General features: G+C 41.2%; 1 long non-coding RNA gene across 5 annotated transcripts in view; it reads right to left on the reverse strand.

Annotated features, from left to right (window-relative positions):
* Nucleotides 1-260: 260 nt before the first annotated feature.
* Nucleotides 261-18,000, reverse strand: part of LOC106999639 (uncharacterized) — a 33,044-nt gene continuing 15,304 nt past the window's right edge. For 2 of the 5 annotated variants that reach the window (XR_013412562.1, XR_013412560.1), the window contains 2 exons: nucleotides 1,633-1,780; nucleotides 261-931 (listed from right to left, as the gene is read on the reverse strand). This is a non-coding gene — a long non-coding RNA (uncharacterized LOC106999639). Of the gene's footprint in view, nucleotides 932-1,632; nucleotides 1,781-10,030; nucleotides 10,101-10,975; nucleotides 16,380-16,431; nucleotides 17,124-18,000 lie in introns of those variants that run through there. The other 3 variants (XR_013412563.1, XR_001446532.3, XR_013412561.1) reach the window with 3 other exon arrangements.

Below are 18,000 nucleotides of genomic sequence, written 5' to 3' on the forward strand. Positions count from 1 at the left end.
TACGCTGACTTCTGTAGCATGCTGATCGATGAAATGATTGAGACAAAATTCAAATTCAAAATATTCTGAAATGGCTGAAACAATAGATCAAGTCCAACACTATGAAGTTTGTACACAAAAAGTCTAGTGTTTTACTTTGGTCCAGTATCAAACTGTATAAGCAGAAGATGGGTTACATGTCTCAGAAGCTTGTATTATTTAAAAGTTTTATTCAAGAGCAAGGCCAGGTCAACCTAAAGTAATAAAAAAAGGTCAGAATATAGTTTAAAGAGAATTTATTCAAACACAAATGTTGAGGGATACATCCTGGGACACACTTCCAAGTTGCCTTGGGACATGCCCTGGAGAACAAAAGAGCAGTTCAAGTTTTTAAAGAAAAAAAAAGAACAAATCAGGAGGAGAGGTGATTACAAAAAGTTATTTGTCAGTAATTCTCATTGGTTTACAAAAATAACATTGGGTGGTGATTGATTATACATTGCTAAATTATAGGTGTATGATATTTTATAGCTATTTGGCATCAAGATGGTCTAGGGCCCACATAACAAGTGTCTTTAAGAGGTAATTATTTAGCTCAAGAGGGAGTGAGACAGGACTGATGTTACATTTTAAATGCCTTTCTGGGCCTGATAATTTAAAGGGGCTCATATTCCTCATGTAAAACGTTTTTTTTTTTCTTTTTTATTTACCCCCTTTTGATGAAAATCTTTCTTCTTGAAAGCACCTGTGATCAAAATCTAACTGTCCAAGTGTCCCTTGTCACTGGGAAGGCTCATTTCCAGAGAGTTCTGTCCCATGTCAAAGGGGGAAAGGGAGGCAGTCTCAGTAAGGATTTTTTTTTAAGAGTCCCCCAAAGCTCATTTGGGATGGCATCACAGAGTGGCAAAAGTGAGAACTTGGTCAAGCCATTGATTTATGTAGCTGCTGTTGCCTGTTGAAACATAAACACCATGATTTAATTTTCTCAGAAATAACACATATGGATTATAACCAAAAAGAAAATTGGTATGCCAGAATGGAAAAACAAAAACCCCCAAATCTCTTTCTTTAGGGAGCCATTACAAACATTGTGAAGATAATTGAACCCAGGTGGTTCTTTAGAAACTTGTTGTAGCCATGAAATAATTCAGGATTTAGTCCAAATGGTAGGAAAATTTTAAAACTCAGAAACAACGATAAGGGCTAGAATCTAATAACAGGTGTGCTATAGTTTTTATCTGAAACTTAATTTCTCTCTCCTGTTTCCCATTTCTACCAAAGATAAATCTTAGTAGGACCAATCTACTTGTAAAATAAGTTTTAGTATTATGTTTGGCCTGATTATTTGCATAAAGTATAACAAGAATAGTGATTGACCATATAGGCTTCTTTTTTCATTTTTTATTTTTATTTTTTTTTCTGTACTTAGTCTGTTCACAAGTCTTCTTTTTAAGTTGGCTTTGCTGGAATTATTTCATAAGGAATTTCAGATTAGACTTTTAAAAGCCTCCTGAAGTTATAAAGCCAAGCCAAGGATTCACCATCAGACTGTGCCTTTAATACCTGTATGAACTGGGTGAATTCCTTTCTTTTTGAGATCCCCAAATATCTTGAGGTTCCTGGCCCTATCAAAAAACAACATTTTTCACTTACAACAAGGTCAGGAACCTTGTAAGAGAACCATGTAGACAGGGTACAGTCTATAAAGTCAACTTTAATTCCTCAAACCAGTCTCGTCGTATCTGAAAAGATGTCATTCCAGTCAAAGCCTTGGGGAAATTACCAGTGTCTCCAATATGTCCTGTTACAAAAGAAAACAGATTTTTATTGAACTTATGTAAATTCCTATATTGTTATAAAATAAGAATACTTGCAAACAGTTTCTGAATTCTGGAGGAATCAGGTAGAGAGAAAGGCAAATATTTCCATTTTTGTTCACAAAAGTATACTTTGCTGGGTATTGTGGCTCATGCCCATAAACCCAACACTTTGGTAGGCTGAGGCAGATGGATCCCTTGAAGCCAGGAGTTTGAGATTAGCCTGGCCAACAGGGCAAAACCCTGTCTCTACTAAAAATATAAAATTAGCTGGGTGTGGTGGCACACACATGTAATCCCAACTACATTGGAGGATGAGGCATGAGAATCACTTGAACCCAGGAGCCAGGAGGTGGAGGTTGCAGTGAGCTGAGATTGCATCACTGCACTCTAGCCTGAGTGACAGAGTGAGACCCTGTCTAAAAAAAAAAAAAAATATATATATATATATATATATATATACACATATATACACACTTTGCCCAAATTGCTATAAGCTATAAATAGCTCAAAAGAAAAAAAGTTTGACTCTGGAAAACAAAACGTATTACTGCTTCAGGTGGAGCCCTTTAATGAATAGGACAAAGAAAGTATTTGCAGTTTCTGGGGCCAAATATTTAAATATGTAAAAAGCAGGCACAATTGGAGGGCAACACATCTAAATCTTTAAAAATCAAGGATGCCACTTTTATATTGAATCCTGGCTCCCCAGAAAAGAAGGAAACACCATGACACCAGGCCATGACACAGGCTTCCACAGTGTACCTCACTACAAAGACATTCTCCTGGCTGGTAGGTAACCCAATGTCAATCAGTCCCCTCTGTGAACAGCCCATCCCCCATAAGAGTTTTATCCCTTGGTGGTGAGTCCATACCTGCACTTTTATTTAAATGCACAAGGACTGGTTTTTTTTTTTGTTTGTTTGTTTGTTTGTTTGAGATGGAGTATTGCTCTGTCACCCAGGCTGGAGTGCAGTGGCATGATCTCGGCTCACTACAACCTCTGCCTCCCAGGTTCAACTGATTTTCCTGCCTCAGCCTACTGAGTAGCTGGGACTACAGGCATGCCCCAACATGCCTGGCTAATTATTTTGCATTTTTAGTAGAGACAGCGTTTCATCATGTTGGTCAGACTGGTCTTGAACTCCTGACCTCAAATTATCTACCTGACTCAAATTATCCAGCCATTCCACCTGGGATCCAAGGATTTTTATAATTTTGAGTTTTACATTTAAGTCTTTAATCCATCTTGAGTTAATTTTTGTATAAGGTGTAAGGAAGGGGTCTGGTTTCCATTTTCTGCATATGGCTAACCAGTTTTCCCATCACCATATATTAAATAGGGAATCTTTTCCCCATTGCTTGTTTTTGTCATGTTTTATAAGGATCAGATGGTTGTAGAGGTGTGGTCTTATTTCTGAGATCTCTATTCTGTTCCATTGGTCTGTGTGTCTGTTGTTGTACCAGTACCATGCTGTTTTGGTTACTATAGCCTTGTAGCATAGTTTGAAATCAGGCAGCATTATACCTCCAACTTTGTTCTTTTGGCTTAGAATTGTCTTGGCTATATGGGCTCTTTTTTGGTTCCATATGAATTTTAAAGTAGCTTTTTCTAAATATGTGAAGAATGTCAATAGTTGTTTAATAGAAATAGTATTGAATCTATTGAATCTATAAGGGTGGACATGGCTCACACCTGTAATCCCAGCACTTTGGGAGGCCAAGGTGGGCAGATCACCTGAGGTCGGGAATTCAAAACCAGCCTGACCAACATGGTGAAACCCTGTCTCTACTAAAAATACAAAATTAGCTGGGCATGGTGACACATGCCTGTAATCCCAGCTACTCGGGAGGCTGAGGCAGGAGAATTGCTTGAACGCAGGAGGCAGAGACTGCAGTGAGCCAAGATTGTGCCATTACACTCCAGCCTGGGCAACAACAGTGAAACTCCATCTCAAAAAACGAAACAAAAAAGCATTGATTCTATATATTATTTTGGGCAGTATGGCCATCTAGGCAATACCATTTAGGACATAGGCACTGACAAAGATTTCTTGATGAAAACATCAAAAGCAATTGTAACAAAAGCAAAAATTGACAAATGGAATTGAATTAAACTAAAGAACTCTGCACAGCAAAAGATACTATCGTCAGAGTGAACAGACAACCTAGAGAATGGGAGAAAATTTTTGCAATCTATCCATCTGACAAAGATCTCATATCCAGAATCTATGAGGAACTGAAACAAATTTACAAGAAAAAAACAACCCCATTAAAAAGTGGGCAAAGGACATGAAGAGACACTTCTCAAAAGAAGACATACATGTGGCCAACAAACATAAAAAAAGCTCAAAATCACTGATCATTAGAGAAATACAAATCAAAACCACAATAAGATACCATCTCATGCCAGTCAGAATGGTGGTTATTAAAAAGTCAAGAAACAACAGATGCTGGTGAGGTTGTGGAGAAATACGAATGCTTTTACACTGTTGGTGGGAATGTAAATTAGTTCAACCATTGTGGAAGACAGTGTGGTGATTCCTCAAAGACCTGGAGGCAGAAATACCATTTGACTCAGCAATCCCATTCCTGGGTATATACCCAAAAGAATATAAATCATTCTATTATAAAGATACATGCACACGTATGTTCATTGCATCACTATTCACAATAGCAAAGACATGGAATCAACCCAGAGGTCTATTAGTGGTAGACTGGATAAAGAAAATGTGGTAATGTGGCACATATACACCACAAAATACTATGCAGCCATAAAAGGGACTGGGGTAATGTCCTTCGCAGGGACATGGATGGAGCTGGAAGCCATTATCCTCAGCAAACTAACACAGGAACAGAAAACCAAACACCGCATGTTCTCACTGATAAGTAGGAGCTGAACAATGAGAGCACACGGACACACTGTGGTCTGCTGGGAGTGGGTGAAGGGAGGGAGAGCATCAAGATAAATACCTAATGCATGTGGGGCTTAATACCTAGGTGACTGGTTGATAGGTGCAGCAAAGTAAACCCGCCTTTGCAAAACTATAACTGAGGAGATTATAAAAGTGAAAGAAATCAGACCTAACTGATTCCATCTTGCTTCTAACCTTTAACCTGTCCTTGTTCATCTTGGGGCCTAGGTCAAACTAACTTTGGGAAGGAATTCAGTTTATGGTTTGACTCTGAAACAAAATTGATAACAGCTCTTTCCTGAAAAACACCCCTTCTTGCCTAGAAACCAGTCTGCCTTTGCAGAACTAGCAAATTAGCTACAAGATTAGAAATTCCAGTTTAGGGGTTGTGCAGCCTCTGGCTCCAAGAGTCTGAACCTCCCCAAATTGCTCCTGGGATAATATCACTATTATAAAACCTAAAGTCAGTGCTTGAGATATTTTGCAGACCCCATACTTGATGGATCAGCTGATACCACACAGACTGGTAATCTGGCTCAACCAGTTCTGCCATCCCACCCAGGAACAGAAGACAGCAAGAAAAACTCACTTGGAACCCTTATGATTCCATTTCCAACCTGACCAATCAGCACTCCCCACTTCCCAAGCCCCTACCCACCAAATCTCTGATCCCTGAATGCTCAGGTAGACTGATTTGATTAATAATACAACTCTGGGGCCAGACGCGGTGGCTCATGCCTGTAATCCCAGCACTTTGGGGGGCCAAGGAGGGTGGATCACCTGAGATCAGGAGTTCGAGACCAGCCTGGCCAACATGGTGAAACCTCATCTCTACCAAAAATATTTTTAAAAGTTAGGCAGGCGTGGTGGTGCACGCCTGTAATCCCAGCTACTCAGGAGGCTGAGGCAGGAGAATTACTTGAATCCCGGAGGCGGAGGTTGCCGTGAGCTGAGATCGCGCCATTGCACTCCAGCCTGGGCTACAAGAGCGAAACTCCATCTCAAAACAAAAACAAAAACAAAAATCAAACGAAACAACAACAAAAAAAAACTCCACTCTCCCGCACAGCGAGCCCAGCATGAATTACTCTTTCTCCATTGCAATTCCCCTGTCTTGATAAATTGGTTCTGTCTAGGCAGCGGGCAAAGTGAACCCCTTGAGCGGTTATGGCACTATGGCACACATTTACCTTTGTAACAAATCTGCACATCCTGCACCTATATCCTGGAACTTAAAATAAAATTAAAATGTAAAAAAAGACTAAATAATAAATGCACAAGGAAAGGGGTATTCCCTTGTGGTGACTACCATTCATTGCAACTTTAACCACCCAGTGGGTTCACCTTACCGGGTGCCTAGAAAGAATCAGTTTATCAAGACAGGGGAATTGCAATGGTGAAAGAGTAATTGACACAGAACCGGGTGTGCAGGGTGACCAGAGTTTTATTGTTACTCAAATCAGTCCCCTGGAACATTCGGAGATCAGAGTTTTTAAGGATAATTTGGGGTATGGGCTCGGAAAGTGGGGAGTGCTGATTGGTTGGGTTGAAGATAAAATCACAGGGGGTGGAAGTGAGTTCTTGCTGACTTCCCTTCCTGGGTGGGATGGCAAAATTGGTTGTGCCAGATAATCAGTCTGGATGATGTCATCTGCTGCATTGGAATGTAGGGCCTGCAAAATATCTCAAGCACTAATCTTAGGTTTTACAACAGTGATGTTATTCCCAGGAGAAATTTGGGGAGGTTCGGACTCTTGCAGCCAGAGGCTGCATGACCCCTAAACTGTGATATCTAATTTTGAAGCTAATTTGTTAGTCCTACAAAGGCAGACTGGTCCCCAGGCAAGAAGGGTTTTTTGGGGAAAGAGCTATTATCCATTTCGTTTCGGAGTTTAAACTATAAACTAAATTCCTTCCCAAGGCTAGTTCGGCCTACACCCAGGAATGAACAAAGGTAGTTTAGAAGTTAGAAGGAAGATGGGGTCGATTAGGTCTGATCTCTTTCATGACATAATTTCCTCAATTATGATCTTTGCAAAGGCGATTTCATAACCACTGTCAGCCACCTCCCAGACTGCAGCCCTCACCAGTGATCCACCAGTCATCACACATAGAAAAGCGTATTGTCTCACAGTCTCACCAGTAATCCCTGGTACCCCTAAAAGCCAAAGAGATCGGGTAATTGATGTAAAAGACAGTAGAGTTTACACTTGAGAGGAACATGTCCATGACTCTTCAGACTCCACAGGAAGGCAGAAGACCTTAAAAAGGGATGAGTGGTGACTCTTTCTGTGTCCCTTAAGAGGTCTGAGTCATTAGAGTTTCTCTCAGATTTCTTTTCTTCTTCTTCTTTTTTTTTTTTTTTTTTTTTTGAGATGGAGTTTTGCTCTTGTTGCTCAGGCTGGAGTGCAATGGCTCAGTCTTGGCTCACTGCAACCTCTGCCTCCCGAGTTCAAGCAATTCTCCTGCCTCAGCCTTTCAAGTAGCTGGGATTACAGGCACATGCCACCATGCCCAGCTAATTTTTGTATTTTTAGTAGAGATGGGGTTTCATCATGTTGGTCAGGCTGGTCTTGAACTTCTGACCTCAAGTGATCCACCCGCCTCAGCCTCCCAAAGTGCTGGAATTACAAGCATGAGCCACCACACCAGGCCTAGATTTCTTCACATAGCACTGAAGACAGCAAAGAGGGAGGATCTTGAATATCAGCTTTTAACTAAGCTGACCTCTGTCCATAGAACACCTTTTTAAAAATCCTTTTAAATATCTTATTGTCAGATTTTAGCCAGGACAAACAGCTGAAATTCCTGGATTTTGAACTTTTTTTTTTTTTTAAACTGAAGGTACCCTCCCAAGTGACTCACTAAACCAATAAGCCTTAAATAAGGTTATACATTCACCAAGGACACAGGAAGCATCTCCAAAGAGGTGCAAAGCAGTCCTTATAAAATCTAGAACCACCCCAAAAATGGTTCAAAGAAAGGAAGGTTTTGCTCCTTTTTAGCCACAAAAGGAGGATAACCCACATTGATCTGGTCATATTTTTCAGGGTCTCAGCTTCTCAGTTGACCATTTATACACAAGGCCCAAAAGCTCTGTTTGCCCCCACAGATGGAAGAAGACAGGAAACCAAAAGCCGTTCATAGAAGGGGAAGGGATTGATAACAAATGGGTGCTCCAAAAGATCAAAAGTCACACAAATATCAAAACAAATGAACTGGTTCCCTGACTGGGAATTGAACCAAGCCATGGCAGTGAAAGCACAGAATTTTAACTACCAGACTACACGGTGGAGCAGCTCCAAAGCAGGCCATTTGAACTTATGAAGGACTTTAGCTTTGTTTTAGATTCTGGCTCTTCAATTTTGCCAAATTTCTAAGGCTAGCCATGACACTATTGTTTGTCTTCTTAAAAAAATTTTTTTGATCTCCCACAAATACAAATAAGGCAATTGCTTAGAATGAGAGATATCTTTTTAAAATTTAGGAGTCATTCTAATTTAAAGGATCCATCTTTTGGCCACCAATGATTAGACTTTCCAGTGGTGTACTTATTCCAGTAGCAACTCAATCCAGTTATTATAGCAAAAATTATACCAGAGTCCCTACACCCAAGACTAGTCACACAAATATTTTCTCCCATTAATCAACATTTTGCAGAGGAAACAGAAGCAAACAGTGATTTTGGATGGTAATATCTACTCAATCTGTTAACAGTGGAGAGTGTCCAGGTTCTTGGGGTCTTGAAGAAAGAACTGGACAAAATGCACAAACAAAGCAAGGAGGGAATGAAGGGATTTATTGAAAATGAAAGTATACTCCACAGTGTGGGAGCAGGCCTGAGCACAGGGGCTCAAAGACCCCATTACAGAGTTTTTGTGGATGTTGAGGATTCCATTGGTTACTTGGGGTATGGCTTATGTAAATGGAGAGGATGAAGTAAAGTTATAAAGTCATTTACTTGGCCTATGTCCTATGGAGAGGATATTTCCTGTCATAGCTAAAGTGTGAATCAGCCTTATGTTCCCTGCCTCCAGACCCTACTTTCCTGCCTCATCTTCCCCCTGAGAGATGTGATCCCCATAAATATTTATGGGAGGCAGAGGGACCAATGGTCTTTTTTTATGTAACCGCTTCATGCTGGCTTTGGACATAGTCCCTAACTATTGGGGATCACGTATCTCTTGCCCTTCTCGGTCTGGTGGAGGCAGGGTTGGTAGCTCCCTGATGGTCAGGGGTGGTGTCTTCACCTGGAACTGGCTGGAACCTTTGTTACATGATCATCTGAAGCTTGATGATCTCTAGGTGAGAAGAAATGAATTTGGTAAAAAATTTTAATGGGAACTTCAGGGAGTGGATACCTATGCTGTCAGAAATGTTTTTTATAGAGATTTGCAGGAGAAAAAACAAACCCTGGTCTATTTTAGAATCTATGTGTTTCTTTAAATTCTTAGCATGAGCAACTCCATTTTGGTTTGGCTTGGTTTGTTGGGGCCTACTGCATGAGTTTAGTCAAAGCAATGGATTCCCATAATTTTGTTTAAAAAAATTTCCCCTTTTTAGTCATGCTCTCACTTAGGTGAGAGTGTAACCAAAACTTAGGGCCTTAGTGCCACTCTCAGTTACCAACATTTTGAGTTTCTGGTCTCAGCACATCATTTATAGGTGTCTTCACGGTTGCACATTTTTTTAAGCTCCTGTTATTCCCCTTGAAGAGAGACTATATGACATTCTAGAGATGGTGCATGCAAACATTTAAAACCTTTGAGAGAATACAGCACACCAGGGAGACTATTATTACAACTATTGGGAGGATAATACCAAGAGTTTGGAGTATGCGCCTTACCCAAGGTCCCCATAAACTGAAACTCCTAAAATAAAATCGATCAAAGAATGAGCTAAAGAGTTTACTTGCTTAACTCAGCAAATTCTTTGTCAATCCCTTACCACTGAATTTCTGTAATCTTCATTTGATGTATTTCTGAATAGGACAGAAGTGCCAGCAGCTACACAGGTACTTTTCTGTTTAGCTAATTCTATTGTTTAGCATAACTTTCACAAGACAATTTAAAGTCTGTTGTGTAACTGTATGCTTTACAGTAGAATTTGCTGTACAGCATATCAGCAGGATACATTTCTAATCATTGCTTCTTTTACTGTAAACCATGGAAAAAGGACCTAACAAATGATGCCCTTTTAGAAGAGTGAAAGCCTTCTGGCATTGTTTTCTTTAACCCATGATGTGGGTAAACAGGAGTGAACCAGTGTTTTGTTTTTGACTGATTATGAGGAAACATATGTACCATTAACGTTTCTTACCTACATTGGGCCTTTATTCTTTATCAATCAAAGTATAAGGTAATCCATGTATAAGGCTGGCTGCAAACTCCTTCACAAATAAAAGTACACCCCATTAGTGCACAAAACAGACCCCTTTTTCACTTCCACTCTTCATAGAGGCATAAGCAAGAAAAAACATTCAAGATAAGAGTTTCATGACAATAGAAGTCTTAATCTGTGAATTTGGGAAAAGCTGTTCACATCGAGGATGCCATCTTCTTCTTAGAAAAAATTTCCCTCGTTAGCTTTACCTCAAGGGTTCCAATGAGTGCATAGTTCCAAAAGTGTGGAGGGACCCTTCTCGGTTGCAAGACCATGAACCTAAAGCCCAAAATCCCAAAGTTTTGTTGTAGTGTGGATGGCAAGGAGAGTATGTCTCTGATGTTTCCAGATGATTCAAACTGTAAAAAGCTAGTTTTTACCTGGTGAAAAATACACTGTAGCATAATAATCTACTGTTATAACATCAACCCTCTTGCAGGGGAAAGCTTTTATACAACCAGAAAAATTGCATTAAAAGTAACAATTGAATGAAATCCCTTTATAAAATGTTTAAATGGCCCACCAGGTGACCAAATGTACCTGAAGCTTTAATTGTTTTCCCAGGAATATGGGATCAAGCATTAGTTATAAACTATTTCAAACAATTTCAGTATTAGCTGGTTTAACATGAAAGTATTTTCTTGATATTTAAGTTTTTGTTTTACTTGGGTTAGTAGCTTTGTACAAGGAAATTTGGTTATTACTGTGGTACATAATAACTGTAATTGTGATTAGTAGTATATACTTAGACATTAGAATTTTAGAAATTCCATCTAATTTTGGAATATATATTAGTATTATTCACAAAAATATAACCTAAATAATATTGAACATTATTTTGGCAATCCCATGTACCTAAACACATCAAATAATCCTTTTTACCTCTTTTCTGGATGTTTTCAGGGGCCTTTTGATCCATCCAGAAAGCCAGGCATTAGGAAAGACAATTTTGAAATGGAAGTTTGATTTTGGAATTCCAGATTATGGTTAATTATTTATTTTGCCAAAATAATGACAGAAATTTTAAAGAAGCAAGAACCTTTTATAACCTTAAAAGACATACACACACACACACGCATTCTACTGTTCTTACACACCTTGCATGTAAAACTGTTTCTAATAGTCTTAATTGCATGTTACAATGGCAACTCTTAGAAATTTTAACTTTAATGTAGTAAAACCTGGTAAGTTATGTTCTGATAAGGTTTGACTCTTGCCAGCATAGCTAGGGCATGGCCAACTCCATGTGCGTGTCCCCAGGTCTTACCTAGCTGGAAAGCAGTCAAGTTAAACTATTTTCAAAAGCCAAAGAAGCAGTTTATGACCTTAAAGCATTTAGCAAACCAATGTTTGAACATAATTTAGAACACATTTACATTTTGAAGGCAATTGTATTTTACCAATAATCTTTAAAACCATCTTTATTTCCCAAAGATTGCTAAAGTCAAGTGAACTAAAAAGCATTACACTTTCTATTTTTCTGACAAAATATTTAAGTTCTTATTACTAAACCAATTAATTTAAAACTTCACAGAGGAGATTAACCAGTTTACACAGAGCAAAAGAGGTAAGAGACTCACTGGTAAGATATTCTTACCCTGCTGGGCCTAAACTGTAGACCCTGGCCAACAGATGAAATGAGTAGTCAGACACAGGCATACAGTGTAAGAGCAGCTAGGTGATTGTCTCACTCTAGTGGCCAGAGAGGAGCTCAGGAGCTCCTTGCTTTTATTCAGTGTAGATACAATGCCAAAAACCTGGAGCCAACACAACCTGCAGGTAATTAACATTTGTTGTTCCCCTGTCAGGGAATGCATGAATGATCAAAGATCAGTTCCTGGTCAACATAAGTAAACAAGCCTGTTTAAGACAAATTTCCCCACACTCCCTTGTACCTACTCCTTGCCCTCTGCCTCAGGGTTATAGAACAGCTGCCTTCAGCTATTCTCCCCCAGGGTTCTACAGAACCTGCCAACCTTTCAGAGGTTTGCGTCCTTTCCCTATAGTTTTTCTACCACTGTGACTGATCTCCTACGTCTCTCCCTTTTCTGTTTTTTGCATCAGGTTTTGTTGATTGAGGCATATAGATGTGCACAGTGATAACCTTGACAGGTGCAGCAGTTACAGCTCATGTTCCAGCTTTGCATCCTAGAACCAGTAAATAACATAGACAAACATCAGTATAATCAGTTTTGTTCTTTTCCAGTCAAGGAGTGATATGTAGTGTTACTTGGCACCTCAGTCCAATGTATGCCATTACTGATGGACCCCACTGGGGGCATGTCAGTCCTTCCCAGCCGATCAGTCACATTGTTAGAGGCTGGGAAGGGGGTGTCTGCCCAAGTAGCAGGGTTGAAAAAAGGTGGATCTAGAAGATGGACCCAATAGGCTGTAGCAGGTACAGGTGGCAGGCAAAGTAAGATAATAAAAAAGGTTAATACCCTATGAGAGTTGCAATGTACAACAGAAAACATAGCTAGGAACAAATTATCTGGAGTGAATGGTGTCTGTGTCTGGCACAGGATTTGCTTGGCCTCCTGAGTTGTCTTCTTCAGCATCCCCCAGGTAATGTATGGGGCCTGTGTCATCCAAGGAAGCTGCATCGTCCAGGCTCGTGGGTCCTGCAGGGTGGGTCATTTTCTTCATTTCTGGTACCAGATTGGGTGCCAGTCATGCCATGGTAAGGTTTGATGCACTGTGCTGAAATCCAAAGAGGACCTCAGGGGATGTGAACACAAGCATATCCTCTTCCCCACATTAGCAAATCATTTGGCCCACACCATACACTACTATTTACATTTCCATAAAACTGAAGGTTTTATATCTTGAATGTTTTTTGCAAAGTGCTTTTCCATAGTTGATTGAAATTAATCATCTAAATTTAAGAAATTAAGAGTAAATAAGGCTTGTACCAATAGTATTGCAGGATCTTTACTCATATTCCCCATTTTTTGTTTTCTGAGCATGTTTTTAAGGGTAAAATGGGCACATTCCACTACGGCCTGTCCTTGGGGTTATATGGGATACCTGTGGAATGTTGGACCTTCCATTGTTGACACAATTGTTGAAATTGTGAGCTGGTGTAAGCCAGACCACTATCAGTTTTAATCTTTGTGGGCCACCCCATAAACACAAAGGTTAAGAGATGTTTAATGACATATCAGGCTGACTCTTTAGGAAGAGCATGAGCACTAATTAGGTGGGAATTGGTATCAATGGATACATGTACATATCTTAGTTTTCCAAATTCAGGGATATGCATAACATGATTTACCATAACTGACTAGCTTCTAGTCCTCTAGGGTTAACACCTGTTGAAGGGGGGGAACGTGCCTGTGAGATGGCAATCTGGGCACTGTAAAATAATTTGTTTTGCTAGTCTTTGGCTAAGTTGAAATTGTTTAGATAAATTTCTCCAATTCTGATGAAGAAACAGATGTGATTGTGTGGCTTGGTCAAGTAGTGACATCATGACCTGCAAATCTGCTTGATCATTGCCATGAGCCAGGGGGCCAGGTAGTGAGCTGTGAGCCTGAATGTGCGTGATAAAGACAAGATGTGTTCATTGAATTAGCAATTGCTGAAGTCAAAGCAAAAGGGGACTCAGGGTGGGCTCAAGAGTAGACTTAATGAGGGCTGTTTCAAGGTTTTGCAATAAATAAACAGAGTAAGCAGAGTCACTAACAATATTGATGGGCTGAGCGGAAAAGGTTTCCAGGGCCAATATTAGGGCTTCAACCTCAGTTCTCTGAGTGCTAGTAAATCCAGATTGAGTAAGGGAGTTATGCAGTTCCCACCAGATAGCTGCTTTTCCATTTTTACCAGAGCCATCAGTAAAAAGCATTAAAGTGTTAGGTATGGGGGAGTGAACTACTTTTGTAGGTGTAACTACAGGAGTATGAAATAAGAACTGGAGCCGTTTATCAGCAGAAAGAGCATGTTCTAAATGGCCCACATAATCAGAGAGTGCGATCTGAAGGTCTAGAGATAGGGGCAGGACTGCTTCAAATTGTTTTTTACTTAAGGGTATTCTTATGATGTCAGGGTCATAACCTTGCAACTGATTGAAAATTGTCTGCTATGGCGTCAATTAATCCTTTCATAAATGGGCGAGCAGCTCTGGTTTCTCTAAAGCTTTTTCTTTTTTCTCTGTAAGTGTTGAAAGTAATGAATTCATGTACCCGATTGCCTTGTTGATCTTGCATCACCAGGCAGGCCAAGAGCTCCCCTTCTAATACCGCTTGCTTAAGACAGGATCCCATAACTGTAATGTATCCCTTGCCTTCTTTCCAATTTATTGGGGAAGGGGGTTCAGGGAAAATCTCCATCTCCTCTGTGGCACCTTTACCCCGTAACAGTGGGGCTGAGGGAGAAGGAGGAGGTGGTAAGGTATATGATGGTCCCTCTTCCCTTCCCTTTTTAGGCTCTTCTGTGTAGAACAGGGCCAAAGCAGCCTTAATTAAGGCCCATAACATTAAAGATGTTACTGGGACCCATTGTCCTTGTACATGATGTCATTTAAGATTTCTTCCCACTTGTTCCCAGAGCTCCAGGTCTAGCATGCCTTCTTCTGGGAACCATGGGTTATGGGAAACAACAGTCAGCATTAGGTCCCTTAATTGGGCCTCTGAGACTGTGGCTCCACTAGCTTTAAGCAGCTGTTTCAATACTTTTATATACTGCTGCTGTTGAGCTGATAACTGTCGTCCCATTGTGTCCAGAATTGGTGGGTTTTTGGTCTCACTGACTTTAAGAATGAAGCCACGGACCCTTGTGGTGAGTGTTACAGTTCTTAAAGATGGTGTGTCCGGAGTTTGTTCCTTCAGATGTTCAGACGTGTCTGGAGTTTGTTCCTTCAGATGTTCAGACATCTCTAGAGTTTCTTCCTTCTGGTGGGTTTGTGGTTTCGCTGACTTCAATAGTGAAGCTGCAGACCTTCATGGCGTTACAGCTCTTAAAAGCAACACATCTGAAGTTGTCCATTCCTTCTGGTGGGTTCGTGGTCTCGCTGGCTTCAGGAGTGAAGCTACGGACCTTCACGATGATTGTTACAGCTCTTAAAGGCGGTGCATCTGGAGTTGTTCATTCCTTCCATCCGGAGTTGTTTGTCCCTCCTGGTGGGTTTGTGGTCTCGCTGGCTTCAGGAGTGAAGCTGCAGACCTTCACAGTGAGTGTTACAGCTCTTAAAGGTGGGGTGGACCCAAAAAGTGAGCAGCAGCAAGATTTATTGCAAAGAGCAAAAGAGCAAAGCTTCCACAGCGTGGAAGGGGACCAGAGCAGGTAGCTGCTGCTGGCTTGGGCAGCCTGCTTTTATCCCCTTATCTGGCCCCACCTACATCCTGCTGATTGGTCCATTTTACAAAGAGCTGATTGGTCTGTTTTACAGAGAGCTGATTGGTCCATTTTGACAGGGTGCTGATTAGTGCCTTTACAATCCCTGAGCTAGACACAGACTGCTGATTGGTGCATTTACAATCCTCTAGCTAGACATAAAAGTTCTCCAAGTCCCCACTAGATTAGCTAGACACAGAGCACTGATTGGTACGTTTACAAACCTTGAGCTAGAGGCTGAGTGCTGACTGGTGCATTTACAATCCTCTAGCTAGACATAAAAGTTCTCCAAGACCCCACCCGACTCAGGATCCCAGCTGGCTTTGTCTAGTGGATCCCCTGCCAGGGCTGTGGGCGGAGCTGCCCACCAGTCCCACACCACGTGCCTGCACTCCTCAGCCCTTGGGTGGTCGATGGGACCCAGTGCCGCGGAGCAGGGGGTGGTACCTGTCAGAGAGGCTCTGGCCACATGGGAGCCCACCATGGGGGGCTTGGGCACGGCAGGCTACAGGTCCCAAGCCCTGCCCCGCAGGGAGGTAACAAAGGCCCAGCGAGAATTCGAGCACGATGCAGGTGGGGTGGCATTGCTGGAGGACCCAGCGCACCCTCTGCAGCTGCTGGCCTGGGTGCTAAGCCCCTCACTGCCTGGGGCCAGTAGTGCCGGCCAGCTGCTCTGAGTGTGGGGCCTGCAGAGCCCGCACCCACCCAGAACTCACGCTGGCCTGCGAGCACCTTGCGCAGCCTCAGTTTCTGCCTATGTCTCTCCCTCCACACTTTCCCGCAAGCAGAGGGAGCCGGTTCTGGCCTCGGCCAGCCCAGAGAGGGACTCCCACAGTGCAGTGGTGGGCTGAAGGGCTCCTCAAGCACGGCCAGAGTGGGTGAAAAGGCCAAGGAGGTGCCCAGAGCAAGTGAGGGCTGCCAGCATGCTGTCACTTCTCACCATCATGAAACCCTAGCTTGCAAATCCCCTCAAACTTGGAAATCCCCAACGGGCACCAATTACTCACTGCGCAGTCACTTCACTTTCATTTTCGAGGGTTCCATTGTGATCCATTGCAGCATTCCTCTCATGGGGTACCACCTGCCAGGCCTGTGCTGCAGACCCTGGCTGATGGATGAAATGAGTACTCAGACACAGGTATGCAGTGTAAGAGCAGCTAGGTGGCTGCCTGGCTCTAGTGGCCAGAGAGCAGCCCTGAGAAGCTGGAGCTGCTTGCTTTTATTCAGTGCAGGCACAATGCCGAAAACCTGGAGCCAACACAACCTGCAGGTAATTAACATTTATTGTTCCCCTTTCAGGGAACATCATGCACATGGATGATGAAAGTTCAGCTCCTGGTCAACATATGTAAACAAGCTGTTTAAGATAAATTCCCCCACATTCCCTTGTACTTACTCCTTGCCATCTGCTTCAGGGTCATAGAACAGCTGTCTTCAGCTATTCTGCCCCAAAGCCATGCAGAACCATCCAACCTTTCCGAATATTTGTGTCTTTTCTCTACAGTTTTTCCACCACTCTGACTGATCTCCTATGTTACCCTTTTGCCAGCATGCCAGGTTTCTGGGTTTTTTTCTCCCTGAGTGGCCCTGGCAACCCTGTTTGACTATATGTAAACAAACACAATGCCATGAATTAAGAATATTCATAGATATTTTACAAATTTTGGAGAAACTAGTTAGAGAGAGAAATATGACTCAAATTCTATTTGTAAGGGTATACTCAACATACATAAAGTAGCCTAAAATCTGAAGCCTAAATCTGAAAGTAACCTAAAGAAGCCAAAAATCTGAAAAGTTAGTTTAAGGATAAAAAGCTGGTGTGCTCCATTAATTCCTGCAGCCTTACAAAGTAGCTCAGGAATTCCAGACAAAAGGAATGAATGACAACTTGCTAGGAATGCATAGGAAACAAAACAAACTATTCACAGAACCAAATAAAAGCCTTCCACTAGCATGATTTTTTATATATGGATACACAAGCAAAGCCAGAGGAGAATAGACAGCCAACAAATGAACACTAGAAGCAAAAATAAACACAAAAAAACCAAACCTAAATTTTCATACTCAATTTGCCCTGAAGGCTACAGTGTTACATAGGGCCCCCAAAACCCCACATATTGAATACTTTAATGTGCAATTCAATATCCTTAAGTTCATCAATATCATTATACATTCTGTGCAATCAAGAAATTCACTGTAGGCACATGACCAATAAGTACGCTAGCACTATCCACACAAAACAGTAAACGTAGTGTGAAGCAATGCAAACATGTATGTGAAATTTGGCTCCATGCTAAATCCAGCTTCATGCTTAACTATACTAAAAAAGAATTGCCAAACTGCCAATGCATTTTTACAATATTTCTTACTTTAATCAACACTAAGAGTTTTAGCTATGAAAACGTTAATTAGCCAAATGTTTCCAATTCTTTATCATGTTTTGAAGAATATTTTATTATTTAAACTTTTTCCACTCCTTTCTCCCCTATTTAATGATTCCTTACTATACTGTCTCATAAATAACCTTCACAAATCTGTAATTTGAACTAACTTTTAGATAACTTCTGAATTAGACA

Source organism: Macaca mulatta, chromosome 1 (assembly GCF_049350105.2).
Source record: "Macaca mulatta isolate MMU2019108-1 chromosome 1, T2T-MMU8v2.0, whole genome shotgun sequence".
Lineage (NCBI taxonomy): Eukaryota > Metazoa > Chordata > Mammalia > Primates > Cercopithecidae > Macaca > Macaca mulatta.